Source organism: Chamaea fasciata, unplaced genomic scaffold (genome assembly GCF_029207755.1).
Source record: "Chamaea fasciata isolate MVZ Bird 193981 ecotype frontalis unplaced genomic scaffold, bChaFas1.0.hap1 SCAF_3, whole genome shotgun sequence".
NCBI lineage: Eukaryota > Metazoa > Chordata > Aves > Passeriformes > Sylviidae > Chamaea > Chamaea fasciata.
Genome location: NW_027094088.1, coordinates 49,053,880 through 49,069,509, shown reverse-complemented (window position 1 = coordinate 49,069,509; position 15,630 = coordinate 49,053,880). Strand labels below are relative to the sequence as shown.

General features: G+C 36.7%; 1 protein-coding gene across 6 annotated transcripts in view; it reads left to right on the top strand.

Moving 5' to 3' along the window:
• Positions 1–15,630, top strand: part of UTRN (utrophin) — a 349,507-nt gene that overhangs the window by 205,999 nt on the left and 127,878 nt on the right. The gene's annotated exons all lie outside the window — the stretch shown is intronic.

The window sequence follows — 15,630 nt, the reverse complement described above, 5'->3', positions numbered from 1 at the left end:
TCTCAGAAGAGAAAGTGTACAGGAGACTGCTCTAAGTGATTACTGTAAAAAGAGCATTTTTTCCATCTCTACTGGGATTCACCCATCAGTTGTGCTTTCTGATAGCATGAGTCAGCCTTTGTCCTTCCTTCTGTGTTAGAAATGATGGGAGTTGTTGCCTTCTTCAGACATTTCTATAAGATTAAGTGAATGGAATTAGATTGGGTATGTTTTTGGCAATTAAAGCATCGAAAGAAAATTTTGCATATCTCAAAGAGCAAATTCAAATTGTGTTATATGGTATAGTTAAAACTTGATCCAAAACAGGTTGATTTGATCAAAATGGTCAGATAAGGGGACCTGGGACATGTGTGGTGACACTCTGGAGAAAAAAAGGAGATGAATAAAAATAATATAATTTAATTTGGGTTGGTTTTAGCATCCTTAATATGTACTTCATATGGATTTTTGAGTAGATTTTTTTTTTCTCAATAAGATCAAATGGGGTGCTTCTATTAAAAAGTTGCAGTCTTCTAGTATTCAGCATGTTACTAGCATGAGCCCTATAGGTACAGGTACCTCTATGTGATTTATTAGGTCTGTGAATTACTGAAAATAGTCTCATTAACAGGTGCTGTGGTGAGAGAGAACATTGTGAAGCCTGCTGCAAGTAATTGAGAAGGCACACTTTGTATTCTTCATTTCTTCCTTTAATTTCTTATGAAACCTGAGTATATCCAGATGGAAGGGTTACATTTGCCAAAAATAGAAAAGCAGTTATTAAAAAAAAAAATGGCTGCAGAGAAGGGAAGACTCCTTTACCAATTTAAATACATGAAAAGAAAATTCAACAAACAACCCTTACTTATTTGAACTGCAGGTTCAACAGCAGTTCTGGAGGTTCCTGCTTCTGTATCGGTATAAGACCATAACTCAAGTCAGTAGAAATTCTAAACAAGTACAAAATGATGAAAATGGTATCAAGGCGATGTAGGTTGCAAAAATCCCCATGCTTCTTTGACATGATTAACTCTAACACAGTTTTAAAGTTTTGGGTGTCACAATTGTGTAACCTTTTTAGATTAGGGGGGTCCTCTATATGTGAGTGTTATGAAGTAAAGTATCAAGCAACTTGAAGCAATGAAGAATTGTGTATTCAAAATGCATCTTTCCTGCAAGTGCGATTGCATTTCAATAAGAACAATAAAGATCTATTGTGACTATATTAAAATGTCCCCACATGTAGTAATAATTATTTGTATTTTTAAGCAGAAGCAAATAATCAGATGTTCAGAGAGAGATTCCTATAATGCCAACTATACATTTCAGTGACCACTTGTATCATCCACTAATGCTGCTCCATGTCAGCACATGCCACTTTTCTTTGATTGCTAGTGTTCCTTGAAGGATATCTTATTTCTCTTTAGAGTTGTAGAAGACAGTTATGGTACAACTGATTACAGACAGTTTCTGAATCATATATTTGATTATTTCATTTTCCAAAATAAATATCAATACTTCCTGGGGACACAGTAGTTTTAAAGGTTAAAAGTTCAATTCTTAGCTCCTGCAGCAAAATGATATTATAATTTTTTTTCATTATCTGTCAGGAAACTGCACTGTTTCCACTTGTAATTTTTAAGTAAGTTTAATTGAACAATATATATTAATTTTAAATACTTTAAAAATAGTTAAGCTAAGATTAATCTGGTTAGACTGTTAATTATCAGCAGAATTAACTTCAGCTAAAATAAGATATCTTTAAGCAGAGATGTGAATAATGAAAACAGTACTGAGAAAGTCTCGGGGGTGATTGAAAGGATTTTGCATAAACAAGGTGGCAGTTTAACCTTAAAGAAGTTTTTGAGATGTAGCATTTGAAATATATAAAGGACTTTGTAAGAGCTATCACTTTAATCCTCTTCAGAATCTGTATGTTGTTACAATAGACCTAGTGTGTGTCTTATTTTAAAATAGCAATAATTACTTGATATTTTGCATATTCAAGTATGTTGCATATAAATGAATCCTCCAAACTTGTGCTAGTCACATGTCAGATAATATTGTCGTTGGTTTCTGCCTTTGATTCACTGCGGAAATTTGCTAGATTGATATACTTGTCAACAGGAATTAGCTTTTCAATTTGAAATACTGAAAGTCAAGTTAGCCCTCAGACAATGCCCAGCAGAGGTGGTTTGGTCACTGTTGTTAAGGAAATAGAAGCTATCAACACAATGATTTTCTTTATAGGCTCTAGGTCTGCCAGCTGAGTTTTGCTGCTTTACTTCCTAAATGATGGTGGATCTGATCTGCATTTCCAGTCCTTATCTTCTGTACTCATCTTTGATACCTTAAAACCACAAATTTGAATTTTTGGGGGAGTTCAATGTAGCTTTCTTTTAGTCATTAGTTTACAGTATCTCAGTTCCTGTAATGCAGTGGTAAATGAGAATTTTCTTCTTGCATTTGTTTCAACAGCTTTTTTCCACACAGAATCTCCATTTCTATTAAAGCTGCCATGCTGTATTTTAGGTAAATGTGTTAAAGATGAAGAATAGGGTAGGTGAATTTTTGGTGTTTCTGGGTATTTTTTGATGTTTCTAAGCATGTTCATGCCTTGATCTCCATGGTCTTTCATTCAGAAAGCAGTACCAATTTTGCAAAATTTTTGTGCATTTTTGAAGGATTTTCTTTTGGTGTTGCTGTTGTTCCTATGGTGCTTTTTGGAAGTGGGTATTTTGAGAGTTGTAAAAATAAAAATTGAAAAACATAAATCTTAGTGGTGTTTTAAACAAGGCCAGGTGCTTATCTAGGCATTCAGAACATCAGCAGATGGTAACATGAGAAACACTGACTAAGGTTTATGCAGCATGGGTGTGATGTTTGGATGTTTTATTTTGATTGTTGCAGAACAGCTGCATATCAGCATAACTATCTTTTCTGTCCTGGAAAAAAGAAAGCAACACTGAAAAGGGTCATGTGCCATCAGCAGGTATTGACTTTTAGCAAATTAACAGTCAGTGCAACGTCATGCAATGCTTGCAAAAGTATCACAGTGTAAATTAAATGCAAGAGGAGATAGCTAAAAACTCTTTAAATTTTCTGTTTTCTAGGGGTCAGGGTACAAAGTTTTTGTTTCATTCTTTTTTTCAGAATGTCACTGATGAAATGCATGAAATTTAATTACATTCTTTTTTGCTAGCTTTTGCTGGTCTCTTCCTTTGTTCTTGATATTGCAAAAACCTTTTGGACTAATTTTGCTTTCTTTTGTAAACGTTCTACCATAGCACCAGCCTCTTCAGACATATTGAAAACATTGCAAATAAACCTAAATTGGGTACCTGAGCCTTCATGAGCATTCCCTAATCTCCTTACTTAATAAAAGTAGCATTTAATAGTAATTCTATCCGCAGATGCCATTGTACATGTTTTTCAGTCATTATTGCTTTCTAACATAAAGGCTGGTATAAACACTGTTTCTTTTCCTGACAACTTTAAGTGCTTTTTTTATTGTTACTACTTGAGCTCTTTTGAGATCAGTGCAGTTTTTCTCCACATGTTTTATTCTTTTGAGAGATATTGAGGCAACAGCTAAAATTGACATAAAATTCGCTGAAGTGACCTAACATTCCTAAATGTGCTTAGTGTGCTTTGTGAAATCATGATGGTCCTTTTTTTTTTTCTGATTCTCCCTTCTTTTCCTTCAGAACTTTCACTAATACTGTTATATTAATTAGCAATGAATCTAAATGGATTTTAGGTGTGTCTTGCCATTTTCTTCACAAGCAAAATTATATACTTAAAGAGGACAGAATATGTTTTAAAGTTCCATTGAGATGACCAAAACAGTAACTTAGAAAAAAAGAAGTAAGATGATGGGGGAAATAATTTTTGTTGAGTGAATGTAGCCCCTTAATGATGCAATGACCCATGCAGGTTTGCTAATAATCCTTTTACTTAGATTCATAGGAAATGCAAGTGTCAATTTCCAATTATTTTTGCAGCAACCGTTTAAAGCAAATTTAAATATTAGTTTATCATTGTATAAAACTTGAGGTACCATATTTTGTTGAAAGTTTGATTGCAAGTCTGTAAGTGCCTGAAATAACAAATGTAATCATTATACTCCCTTTATTTGGGGTATGCCTTCCTGATTCTTGTTTGCATGAAATAGGAAGGTAACACCCACACTTTGTGCAAGCCTGCTCTGTGAACTTTTCCGAAGCTGGAAAAATTTCACAGCAGCTTCTGAAGCCAAAATGATTTCTGTGGTGATAGTGAGAGTCTGTGTCCAGAGAAGATGTATTTACTTTCTACACCCCCTAAGCATGGATGTCAGCTCAAACTGACTAGTGAGTCCTTTTGGTCTTGGGGGATGCCTCTGGCGTATCACTTGGGAGAGAGGTGTTTGCTGCCTCGGCATGTTAATGACTACGTCTCGATAAAGAAAAGTCCTGTTGGGACACTGTAATGTAACTGGAGTACTGGCTGAAGTGGAGATGACTGCTGGAAAAAGTCCTGTGCATACAGGTGAAGAGGTGAAAGAAAACCAGTGTCGAACATCAGGTGAAAGAAATCTTGTGTCGAGGCTGCAAGAACAAGAGCTGAATTTCCATTAAGACTAAGGGGAGCTGTGTGGAAGTTTACCTGGAGAAAAAGTTTATTGGGAGCCATGCATCACTGGGTCCACTGCTTACAGTTCACCTTTGCTTCAAATGAGTTGGTCTGCAGGTTAAATGAAACTTCATGAATTCTTTTTTTTTGGCAGAATTAAGAGCCCATTGACCCTGTCAGAGCATGGAATTTCAAACCTACTGTTTAGACCACCTTCTACACTTTCACTGAAAGATGATTGTGTTGTTGCAGGTGACATTGTAGAATAGAACTTAATGAAGGAGAAGAACTGTCCGAGCTCAGCTTTCCTTTCTCCTTTCCCCCTCTGCTCAAGGTGATTTTAAATGCCTTTTTGAGTACACTGTGTAATGGACAAAGCAGCAATTATTCCTTGCCAAATTTATGGTTACTTGATTATTTACATCAGCTGAAAGAGGCCAAAATCAATGGGAGCTCTTTTGTGCTTACAGTGGAACTTCATTTTATCCCTGTCAGAGACCTAATTTGCCTCAGCAACTGCTATTGTTAAAGTAGGGCAGAGACTCTTTCCCTGAAGACCTTAGGCCAAATTGCTAATGCTGCTCTCCTCTCTGCTGTTCTAGACAGCCAGTAAACAGTTGTAGAGAGAAAACTAACTTGAAAAATGCAGTACTTGTGAATGTCTTTTGTTATTTCCAGATCTTCTCTAAGATAGCTCCATTTCTGAACAATGTTAAGCATTTTAAATTCATTGTCCCTCTTGAGTCCCCATTCCTGGAAATACCTGGTTTTTGTATTTCCATCACTGATCTTTTCTGCTACTCTGTAGAAGCCTGATGTACATTTTAAACATTGTAGGCAAAAGGGCAGTCTTAAAAGTGTTCTGCTGTTATTGAGGAAGCTGTTGTATATTTAATTTCATGAATGTTGTACACGAAAACTGCAGTTCACCAACTGTCAGCAGATAATGTAGCTCTGAATGAGAGTATTTGTGATCATGTCTGACAGCATGGCCTAGGTACTACTTCAAGTTATATCTAAAAATGGCTGACCGAAGTGCTAGCTACTTTTTCTGTGTAGCAGGGTTTGAACTACTCTATGTTGTTGTAATTTCAGTAAGACCCCAATATGAGCTCAGAACTAATACATTCAGTTTCAGATTTGTGTGGGGTGTCCAAAGACACCAGAATGCTCACTTCTCAAGGGAGCTGTGAGTTCAGAAAATACAGCTTTTACCAAGTGCTGGAGGAAAATGCACAAAGTTGTTACAGGTGAGAGATTCCTTTAGCAGGTGTTAAGTTGCAGTAATAGCAGCTGAGGATTCTTTGATTTTGAAAGTGTCTGACACAATAAAAAGAAGCATTTGTCATTTACAGTTACTTTTTGGATCTATGGAATACTGTTCTTTGATGGGCTTCATTTCCTTGCAGGCAAGCTTTCACTCATGTTTGCTTTAGCTTTAGTTGAATAAAAACTAGGCTTTGCTAAGAAGCATATTGCCTTTTAGGTTCCACAGTCTCAAGGGTTGCTGCAAGTACTTGGCATCCTTGACAGACGATCCAATGTTGTTTTTTAACAAATCTGGTTTTTTACAAATCTGTTTACTCCTTGCATGCCCTCTTTCAATGTATGTATGAAAAGCACAGAGGGAAGAGGAAACTATGTATGCACAAACGTGGATATTTTTTATTCCTTGGTAGTTATTGAGAAGTCTCAGGGTAGTTTTGAGTTGGTCTGTGATGACAGGACCAATGGGAAATGTCGGTGACCTGAAGAAGGATTTGGAGTTGGTATCTCGGGATAGCTCTTGTTTGCTCTTCAAGAAAACAGTGCCTGAGAGTGAAAGGACATAGGTTTCATCTTGCAGTAGTACACGGTCAATTTGAGATTTTTTTTTTGCTGCTATTCTTCTTAAAGTAGCTCTAGAATAGTAATATAGCTCAATATGTTGAACAAGTCATGTTTAACAGAGTGTTTTTGCAAGACAAGCAATGTGTGATGAAGAAGGGTTTTAGAGAGAGGCAGCTTGCACATTTGCTTGTGCCTTTCTGCCCTGAAGTTTTTATAGCTTGATTTTGCTAAATAAACCAAAGACATGAGACTTTTTAGCTGAATAGGCTTTAGGTATGCTTTAAAAATATTTTTTTATTTTATTTTACTTGATTTATTTTTAAAATTTATTTTTTATTATTTTCTCCTTTCAGTTGTTTCTTCATTTTGCATATTCTACTGTGAGTTACCTCTTGCCATGTTGAACCTTTTTCACGTGATCAGTAAGTGGTTGACTAGGCACAATATTCTCAAATGGAAAATGTAGGAGCAGAAGGGACTTGTTGTAGGAATACATATTGCTCTGGATCAGTCAGTTCTTAGCCTTCATCCAGCTGTGTTCCACAGGTGGAGGGAATGCAAGAGGCCAGTGCCTCTGCCCTTCACAGCTGTTCCATTGAGTGTGTTTAAAATGGCTGTGCTCACCTGCCATGCCTTACTAGGGCACTTACTCCTACTCTTAAGTAAGTAGTAATTATGGTAATTTTTGTAATTATTTGTTCAACACTAACATGAATATGCCTTGGGTTTTCCCACCTTCACAACTTATTAGGATTCTTGTTCTGTTATGTTTTATTGTATGTGCTTTGTCTCCTCCTTCTCCCCTTGTTGGGACTTGAAGCATGCAGAAAGCCCAGCAGAATTTGGTCCTGCATGGACCTACATGGATGAAGTGCTAGTGAACATATAATGAACTATTATAATTCTTCAGCAGTATGACAGCCAGGTGTACTTTTTGTCTCTCATGCCTAAAGTTAAACAGTTTTTATTTGAATCTTCAGGAATTGCTAATCTTTCTCTAAGTTTTCAATGTTACAATTGTTTTTAAAACTCAGTATGAATGAATGTAAGGCAGTGGATGTTTTTAAAATTATTTTCCTCAAATTTTCCTTTATGCTGACCCGACTTTTTCAGTGGTATTCATTTTTTTGTGAAGCAAAAAAAACCCCAAACAAACGTAAGGCCTCCTTTCAAGAATTTACTACCCAATGAAAAGCCAAAAATCGTTGAGTTGCGAATGCTGTAAGGTGATCCCATGCCTCTTGTGTCCTTGTGAAGCTGACTCTAACCTTCATTTTAGGCTTTTGTGTGTAGACCTTCAACTCCATCTTCCAGCACAAACTTGGGTGCTTCTCAAAAGTAGGTGTAGTCCTTGACTTTAAATGAGAATTACATGAGAATAAAAACATTCAATAATTCAATGGAAATGGAGCTTCTGACTAACATTAGACAATGAAAGCTCTGGCTGAATAAATTTGGAAAACCAATTTGTTCCCTGTATAATAGCCTGTAATAAAATGGGGCTAGAGAAGCCTTTGGCATGTTGTATTTAAATAAGCTTCTTGTTCAAACCAGAGCAAAAGCTGCAGTTACGGATAATTTTATTACATTTTATTTCAAAAATAAATATTATATTATCATAATTTCAATTGTAAATGCTCTTTACTTTTATCAACAGGCCGGTGATAAGATCTCTATGAGAGCTTTCAGTTAGCAAAATGACACAGAATGCATGAAGATTATAAATCTGTGCAGAAATTCAGTTTAGTGCTGAATAACTTAAATCAGATGGGGTATTTTGAAAGAGAAACATGCTTACAGCAGTAGCACTGGGACCAAGTACCAAGTGTTTCTCCATGAGTGTGGGGACAGCCTCCTGTCTGCAGTGTCTGTTCCCCATTTTCTGAGCTTTACTTACCTTGTGCTACAGGGTGACACTACATAAGTACACAAGACAGGATATGTTTTTATTTTGCTAGTGTGACACTTCACTAAGCAAACATGAATTTGATACAAGGAATTGCATGTAACTACCTTAAAAGAAACAAGAGCTGCATGGTGTGGTTTTGGGAGGTACATCTAAGTGTGTACTTCTTAGTGAGACTTTACAATAATTTCTTACTCTGGTAAATGCTAGGATGAATTTCACAGATTGAATTCAGGGGAAAAAATGAGGGAGGTAAGAGTCCAAAACAATCTGTGTGAAGACGAAGACTGTAGGCCAATTATTCAGGCATTGCAGTGGGGAGAGCACTTCTTGCTGTGGGAGATGCCAGAAATATAGCAGCATTACGTGAAAAAATGCTCTCAACCATCCTGTTATTTAAGAGCACGTGGTATTCCCTTGGAAGTCCTTAGATAATGGTTGTTGAAAGCTTTAATGTTAATTAAATTAATATAATTTGGCTAGAAAAAATAGAGTGATTGGCTTCTTTGATGCCTTTTGGTAAGTCAAGCCTTTTATTTACTCTTCTTAAATTCTAAAGGACTTCAGAGGAGGCTTGTCCCCTCTTTCTGTAGTGCTAACTGCCTTGGAAACTCTTTTTTAATTAGAAACAAAGGTGTTTTTAAAAGAAACTCTGCAATTTCTACTTTACCTTTATTCTTTACCTAGCAGTGTTGCATTACAATTTTTTGATTTTGCCTCACTGATTAAAGTAATATTAATTAGTTTCTGATTGCATGTGCATATAAAAATATATGAATAGCAGAACTCATTCCTGCACATGGATATCTCTCGTAAGTTCCTTGAATGTGCTTGATCTTTAGACAATGAATGAGAGTATGATTCTTCCCAGTTGTGTTGGCTACAAAATAGAATCATTTCATCTCTTAACAGCATTGAGTATTTGTTGACCTTGATCAGAACTTAGACTTTTAGGGCTTTTTATATTACCTGTGACACTTATTGATTTAATAAGTACTAACTTGTTCAATTAAAAAAAGAATTAAAAACCCAGTGCTCTTCATATGTTCCATGGGGATACAGGAATATAATTTGTTCATTTCATTTATCTAACTGCAGAGTTGGAAGATCATTACACAGTTAATGACAAAAATGAATACCCTTTCTGCACTTCAACACTTAGACCCTGATCTTAAAACCAGTTCTTAATGTTTAACTCTGTGGTTTGAAAATTAATTTAGATCAAGACAAGACTGTCATATGGTATCAGTCATGAGGCCTTTAAAGTAAGCCCGCCCATCAGATCCTCTTCTTTCTCCACTCACAGCAAAAGCTCTGTTTGGTGGTGAAACATTGTGGGTTGCTGCTTTGATGCAGTTTCAACAGCATGGAAAGATTTAAAATAAATGTTAGTGGAACATCCCTGTAGTCCAGGGTCATTGATCGTTTTTAGTGAACTTTGGAAACAAACAAACACAAAACCTTTACCTTTTTGGTGAATTGCAGTGGTATACTTTGGTATTTCTTGCTTGATTGGGAAATAGACCTGTGGTTTGATAGAACCTCCTAGTAGATGGGCACTTGCTAAACTCCCAAGAGTGACTTTCTTACTGTTCTGCTCTTGTGTGATGTTAAAGCTGATATCGAGGCCCATTTCTTGGTAAATGTTTTAAGGATACTCACTTTATAGTGACTTGAAGAAGTTACTTGAAATCTTATCAATTACATTGCTTTTAACTCCTAAAATGCCTAGCTAATATTCAAATACAGAAAAGTTGATTGTTGAAAAACTTACAGCCGAAGCATATTTTTATTCCTGTCAATAAGGTTTTCATTGGACAGAGAGAGTCCCATTCTCAGTGGCTTTCAAAAAGACCAAAAAAGCCCCAAATCAACTAGACCCGGGTAATACTTCTTCCTGCAAGATAATGCCACTTAGTTATCTGAGAATACAAGACAAATTAGAGCGTAATGCATGGGCAGACTGAGTCAGAAGGTACTTAACCTTGGAGTGTGGCAAAATGATACATTGCACAGGGTAACTGAAATGGCACTGAATCCATGTTAGACACTTGAGTCTAAAGCCATTGCTGAGAAGTGAAATAAGAGGAAACTGCAATACATTATTTGAATGAGATTTTAATCCACAGATACTGAGTTAGTGCTGTAGAATTTAAGATGCTCTATCAATTATTTATTATAAACTCAAATGAAAAAATATTTTTGCGGTCTTTCCACTACTTGGATTGAGTATTTATCTAAAAACTACTAAATTAGTCATTTTTTCATTGATCAGGATCTCAAGAGATGGGTGCTCTTTACTAAGTAATAGAAATATAAATAAGCCCTTCTTTAGCCCATCTATAATTCTTTTTAAGATGTATAATATGCATGGATTTAACGAGGCTTTTACTGTGCTAAAGCTATGAAATTCTTTTCATTACATTCAAAAAAATTTTTAAGGCAAACAATTTTCAGGTTGATCCAAAATACTGTAAGTCCCATTTTTTAAACTTGAGAAACTGGCTATTTACTCTGGATGTGGGTGAATGCAGGGTTTAGAGTGGGTTTTTTTGGATGTATTGCTTTGGCAGTCTGTCATGTTATATCACCACTAGGCAGTCACCCTCTTTTTAGTTTTACCCTTTAAAAAAAAAAAAGTGAATGAGTACATCTAAGATAATGCATTTATTTTGTTTTTGTGCAAAGAGAACAACATAAAAAAGGCTATTTAAAACAGACCACAAGGTGTCCTGATACTTTCTGATTTCCCGTGTGATTGTTGCAAAGAAGCACTAGTATATCATGCCTGAAGAAAGGAAACAAAGAGGAAAGGCAACTTACAGTTTTAGAAGGAGGCTTCCCCAGTGAAGTCTTTATAGACAGCTGATAAATAGGAACATTTTATTTCATCACCATTGCAAACTAGAAAGTAATACCCGATGATGACGTTCCTGCTTGGCAAAAAAGCCAGATTTCATCCATACTCTCTGCTGCCTACTTCATTCTGTCATTTAGGGTCAGGATTAAAATCTTCATGTTCTGGTCAGTCCCATTAATTGAATTTAAATCTCGGTCTCTCTTCGTTCAGTAAATGCACTATGTGTGAAATAGATACCATGGTGGTACTTTTCCTCCATACTTCCCTTTGACATTAAATTTCTTTTTGAAATACTCCAAGGATGAGATACTTCCTTCTTTTTTTTTGAATATATTTGAAATATTCTGCTTTTAGGGCTGGGATCTTCTGGGAAGTTCAAAAAACACAACAGTTTTATATGTAAGTCTAAACCGTTATAAAATCGTGGTTAGTTCATAAAGCTGAATACCATGTGTTGTCCAAACAACTTAAAAGTAAGAGAGCATTAAAGCCCACCAGTAAACCACCCAGTCCTCCACAAATCTTTCATGGCAGTATAGAACTTCTTGCCATCAAGGCTACATTTGGAATTCTACCAAATTTTATTCTTGAGGTTTAAAATCTTGTCTCATGCAGAACTCTCTCATTGAATGTGGCAGCTATTGCACAGGGTAAACCACTGAATGTGTCTGGTTGATCCTTGTAAAAATATCTTCCTAGGCAAACCAATACCTTTAGTTATAGAGGAAAAGAAAAAAGATGACAAATTCAATGGTTGCAGTGCCTTGCTCTAAGCTCTAGGAACTTTCATGTAATTCATGATCTACATTGCAATCACCCCTGTAATACCTAACTGGCAATTTTGGCAATCATATTTGTTACTTTTGTCTTATCCTACCTCTTGTAACTCTTTATTGTAAGAATGTGATCTGTCCATTTGTCCTGATGAATTGCTAGCCTTTGGGGTACTATGTTGCTTGAGTGATTTGACTTTTGGCAGAGGTTATCAGTGAACCTCCGCTAAATTGAAACCTTTAGCTTGGGTTCAATTGATAATAAGCCTTAGTGTGGGACTGACCTTGCTGGAGCAGTGTGTTAACTCTGTATTGTAAATGCTGACCTGCTGTAGGAAGGGAGAGGGCATCTCCTGGTCTGATCAGATTGACATCAGGTATTTTTCAAGGCAGGTGAATATAGAACAGTGCTTTTGAACTCCTGGATTTTTTTGTGTTCCTGCCTGATGCTGCATGTCTTGAGTGAAAACAGGATGTCTTGACTTGCTGTAACCACCTATTGACCTCTGTGCCCTTTACGTCTGAGTCACACAAGGCAACGCTATTCTTTTTATCTTTCTGTTGTCGTTACTTGCTGTTGTGAGTCACATAAGATGTATGTACGCTCCTAATATAAACAACCTCATTCATTTACTCTTAAGGTTCTTGTTGCTCTTTATTTTTTCCATTTTTCTTCCAGGAAAAGAAAAAAAAAAACTTTCCCCTTTCTTTAGTTTGCATTCCAAAATCAAATTGTCTTCAGCATGAGAGTTTTCCTCTGTATTTTGCACATCATCTCAAGTGTGAAGCAGATTCTTTATTGCATACATATTTAATGTTGTTTCACACAGTAAAGTCTAACAGGCTTTTATCTTTCCTGAAATGAAACTTTAGAGGTGTGTATAAGATCATCTCCAAGTTGATCAGGTATTTTTATTTCCAGTAGACATGGAGTAACTTTTTTCTCTCTTTTTATTTTGCAATATGTTAACATTCAGTTGCTTCTGGATTTACACTTGATAGAAGTAGGGGGTTTTTAGTTAACTCTTTGAAGTAATAAGGTTTTTGATGTAAAATTCTGCTATTAGTTTTATAATCTCTGCACTGTGCCTTGCTAAATGATAAAGCTCTTAAGCCTGGATTTGTGGGGTGTATACTGCAGAACCCACGCCTAAAAACAGTTTCCAGCAGATGTGATCATAGTTGTGTCACAGGCTGCTGTGCTGACTATCCTTTTCCTACCATTGATAGAAGTGCTTTTCTTTTGATGGTCCTTGAATTTTGCAGGCTGCCATTACTAATGTTACCAATGACTATAAAATGCTGTTTACCGGTTGTTTTATTTTTATTCAGTTTTATGGTCTTATTTAAGACACGTGAGAAAATGCACCAAACCACTCTAATAACAAAAGTAACAAAAAGCTTCACTGCACCTTATCTGCAGCTGTAAGTTGTTTCCAATGTCTTAAATTCCCAGTTGTGGGTCTTGGTATCTACAAGATCACTTTGGAAGGATGCTTTGTTACAGCTGGTGGTGTGCTTGTTTTCAGCTCTAGATTATGTATTTCCATGAGAGCTTAAACTCTTAGAATGTGAATTTCTTTGGCCTCTAAAATTCAAATATTTCTTCTTTGTAATAGCTGTAGTTTCCAGTATAAAATTTGCATTTTCATTGCCAATGGTGTATGCAGAGCTCTTTTTTAAAGAAAATTATGATAAAGCTGCCCGGAAAACTTAAACTTTAGTAGCAGTAAGTAATGTAAAGCTGTCTTGAAATGTATGTTGTATTTTTGGAGTTTACAATCTAACATGGCCGTATCTACAGAACTGCTGGCTGTGCAGAGGCTGTATTAAATACGTGTCAATGTAGAGCTTTTTTCAATTACTTTGTCTTTTACATATTAAGAATTTCTCAAATACTGCAGTGTGCTTTCATCTGAGAAAGCAACTGAAAAAGTCATTATTCAGTATAATTTTCAAAGCTGTTCTGCTGGAAGCTTTGGTCCAACATTGTGTATGTACGTAAATATTTGATAACCTTTTATAGAATTATGCAAAATGGTACCTATTCACCTTAGAGGGTATTTAATTTGCATCTAATAGTTCTGAAAGATCTAGAATGTATGATTTCTTTAATGACAAATGGAAATTGGAAAACAAGTTATCTGAGTATGGAGCCTGAGACCAAACATAAAATTAATGTTGTGTATTTGGATTCAGTCCTGGAGTTATGAAACTTCATTATAATCCAGCCTGACACTCATTTTTATTTATATACACTAATATCTCTGAAGTGGATCTAAAGTCTGTTCATTTCTGGTTTGCAAGGAGTTTTTTCTCCATGAGTAGCAGAAAGCCTTAGTGTGCAGGGAAGTAGGATCCAAACTTTGTCTGTCTTGAGGAGAAGAAAGGAGATTCTCAAATAGTGATTCTAGTTATATCTCTTGCAGAATGGTTTTACTTTTTCACTCTAATGTGTAATTTTTCCTTCTGTAAGTAGTTAATTTGGAAGCAAATAGTATGTGAACATGATAAATAGGCTTTTTTCTTGCAGAAGCAGTGGAATAGATTCAGACTGTTTAAGCTGATCTGTTATATGGGCTATAAAGCTGGTTTAGCTCTGTCACCTTTGGAAAACTTTCCTGAGTTTATTTTGCAAGCACTTCTGCAGTTTGTGTAATATGCCCACATAAAACATTCAGACAGGAGGCAAAGTACAAATAAACCAAGTAAAAATTCTGCTAATGCCAGTATTTTTTTTCCCCCCTTCAGAGTTATTTTTGAAATCCTAACCCATGTCAGATATACCGGTATAATCCACTAGTAATTTTAGAGACAGTTTTGCTACTGGTGGATTCCCTGGTACTTCATATGCTGGTTGGGTGAAATAAAATAAAAGTAAAAGCAGCATGTGATACCCAGTGTGTTCATAGGAGAATTAGTTCTAACGGGTTTTGCAAGTGATGGGTTGCTGGTTTGGTTTTAATTATACATTTGCTGACTTGCTGGCAACTATTACTGAATCTGGTTTTGGTGGTTGAGTAATGTGTGTTTGTGCGGAAGGCATTAATAGCAGCTTAAATAGGCCTTCACATGCACACGGGGTTTCCAATGGGAATGGTTGGAAATGGAATGATTTCCTCACAGCCACCCATGGGGTGTCAGGTTTCCCGCGGGCGAGCAAAGGCTCATATGGAAAACAATCTGGCTGGCGGAGCGTGCCCGCCTGAGCAGCCCCAGCCTGTGGTGGCTTTGTGCAGCACTGGTTGCTTTTACAGCTCCAAAGCTTGCTCAGGGACTGAACAGCCACTTTTCCTTTCCAGGGGAAGGAAAAGGGGCGAGTGAGGGGCTTTGGTCTGGGGTTTCTGCAGCCTCAGGGGTGGTGGTGGTTTTCCAGCAGGGAGGCCTCCAGGAAGGGGGAGTGTGCTTGGCTTCGGAGCAGCACCAGGGCTGCTGGAAGGGAGGATGCTGATTACAATAATAAACAAATGCCGGGGATAGATTACCACACGGCTGTCAGAGCAGGCGGCACCAAAGGAGGAGATCCCCAGCGAAGCTTTGGAGGTTGCAGCAGGATCCTTTGCTGGACTATTTTTTTGCTTACACAAAGGAAGTTACTTTTTAGACAACTTCTGATGGGCCTTGGCTTTTCTGTGGTGCAGCATCTCCTGGGCAATGGGAAGAGGGCT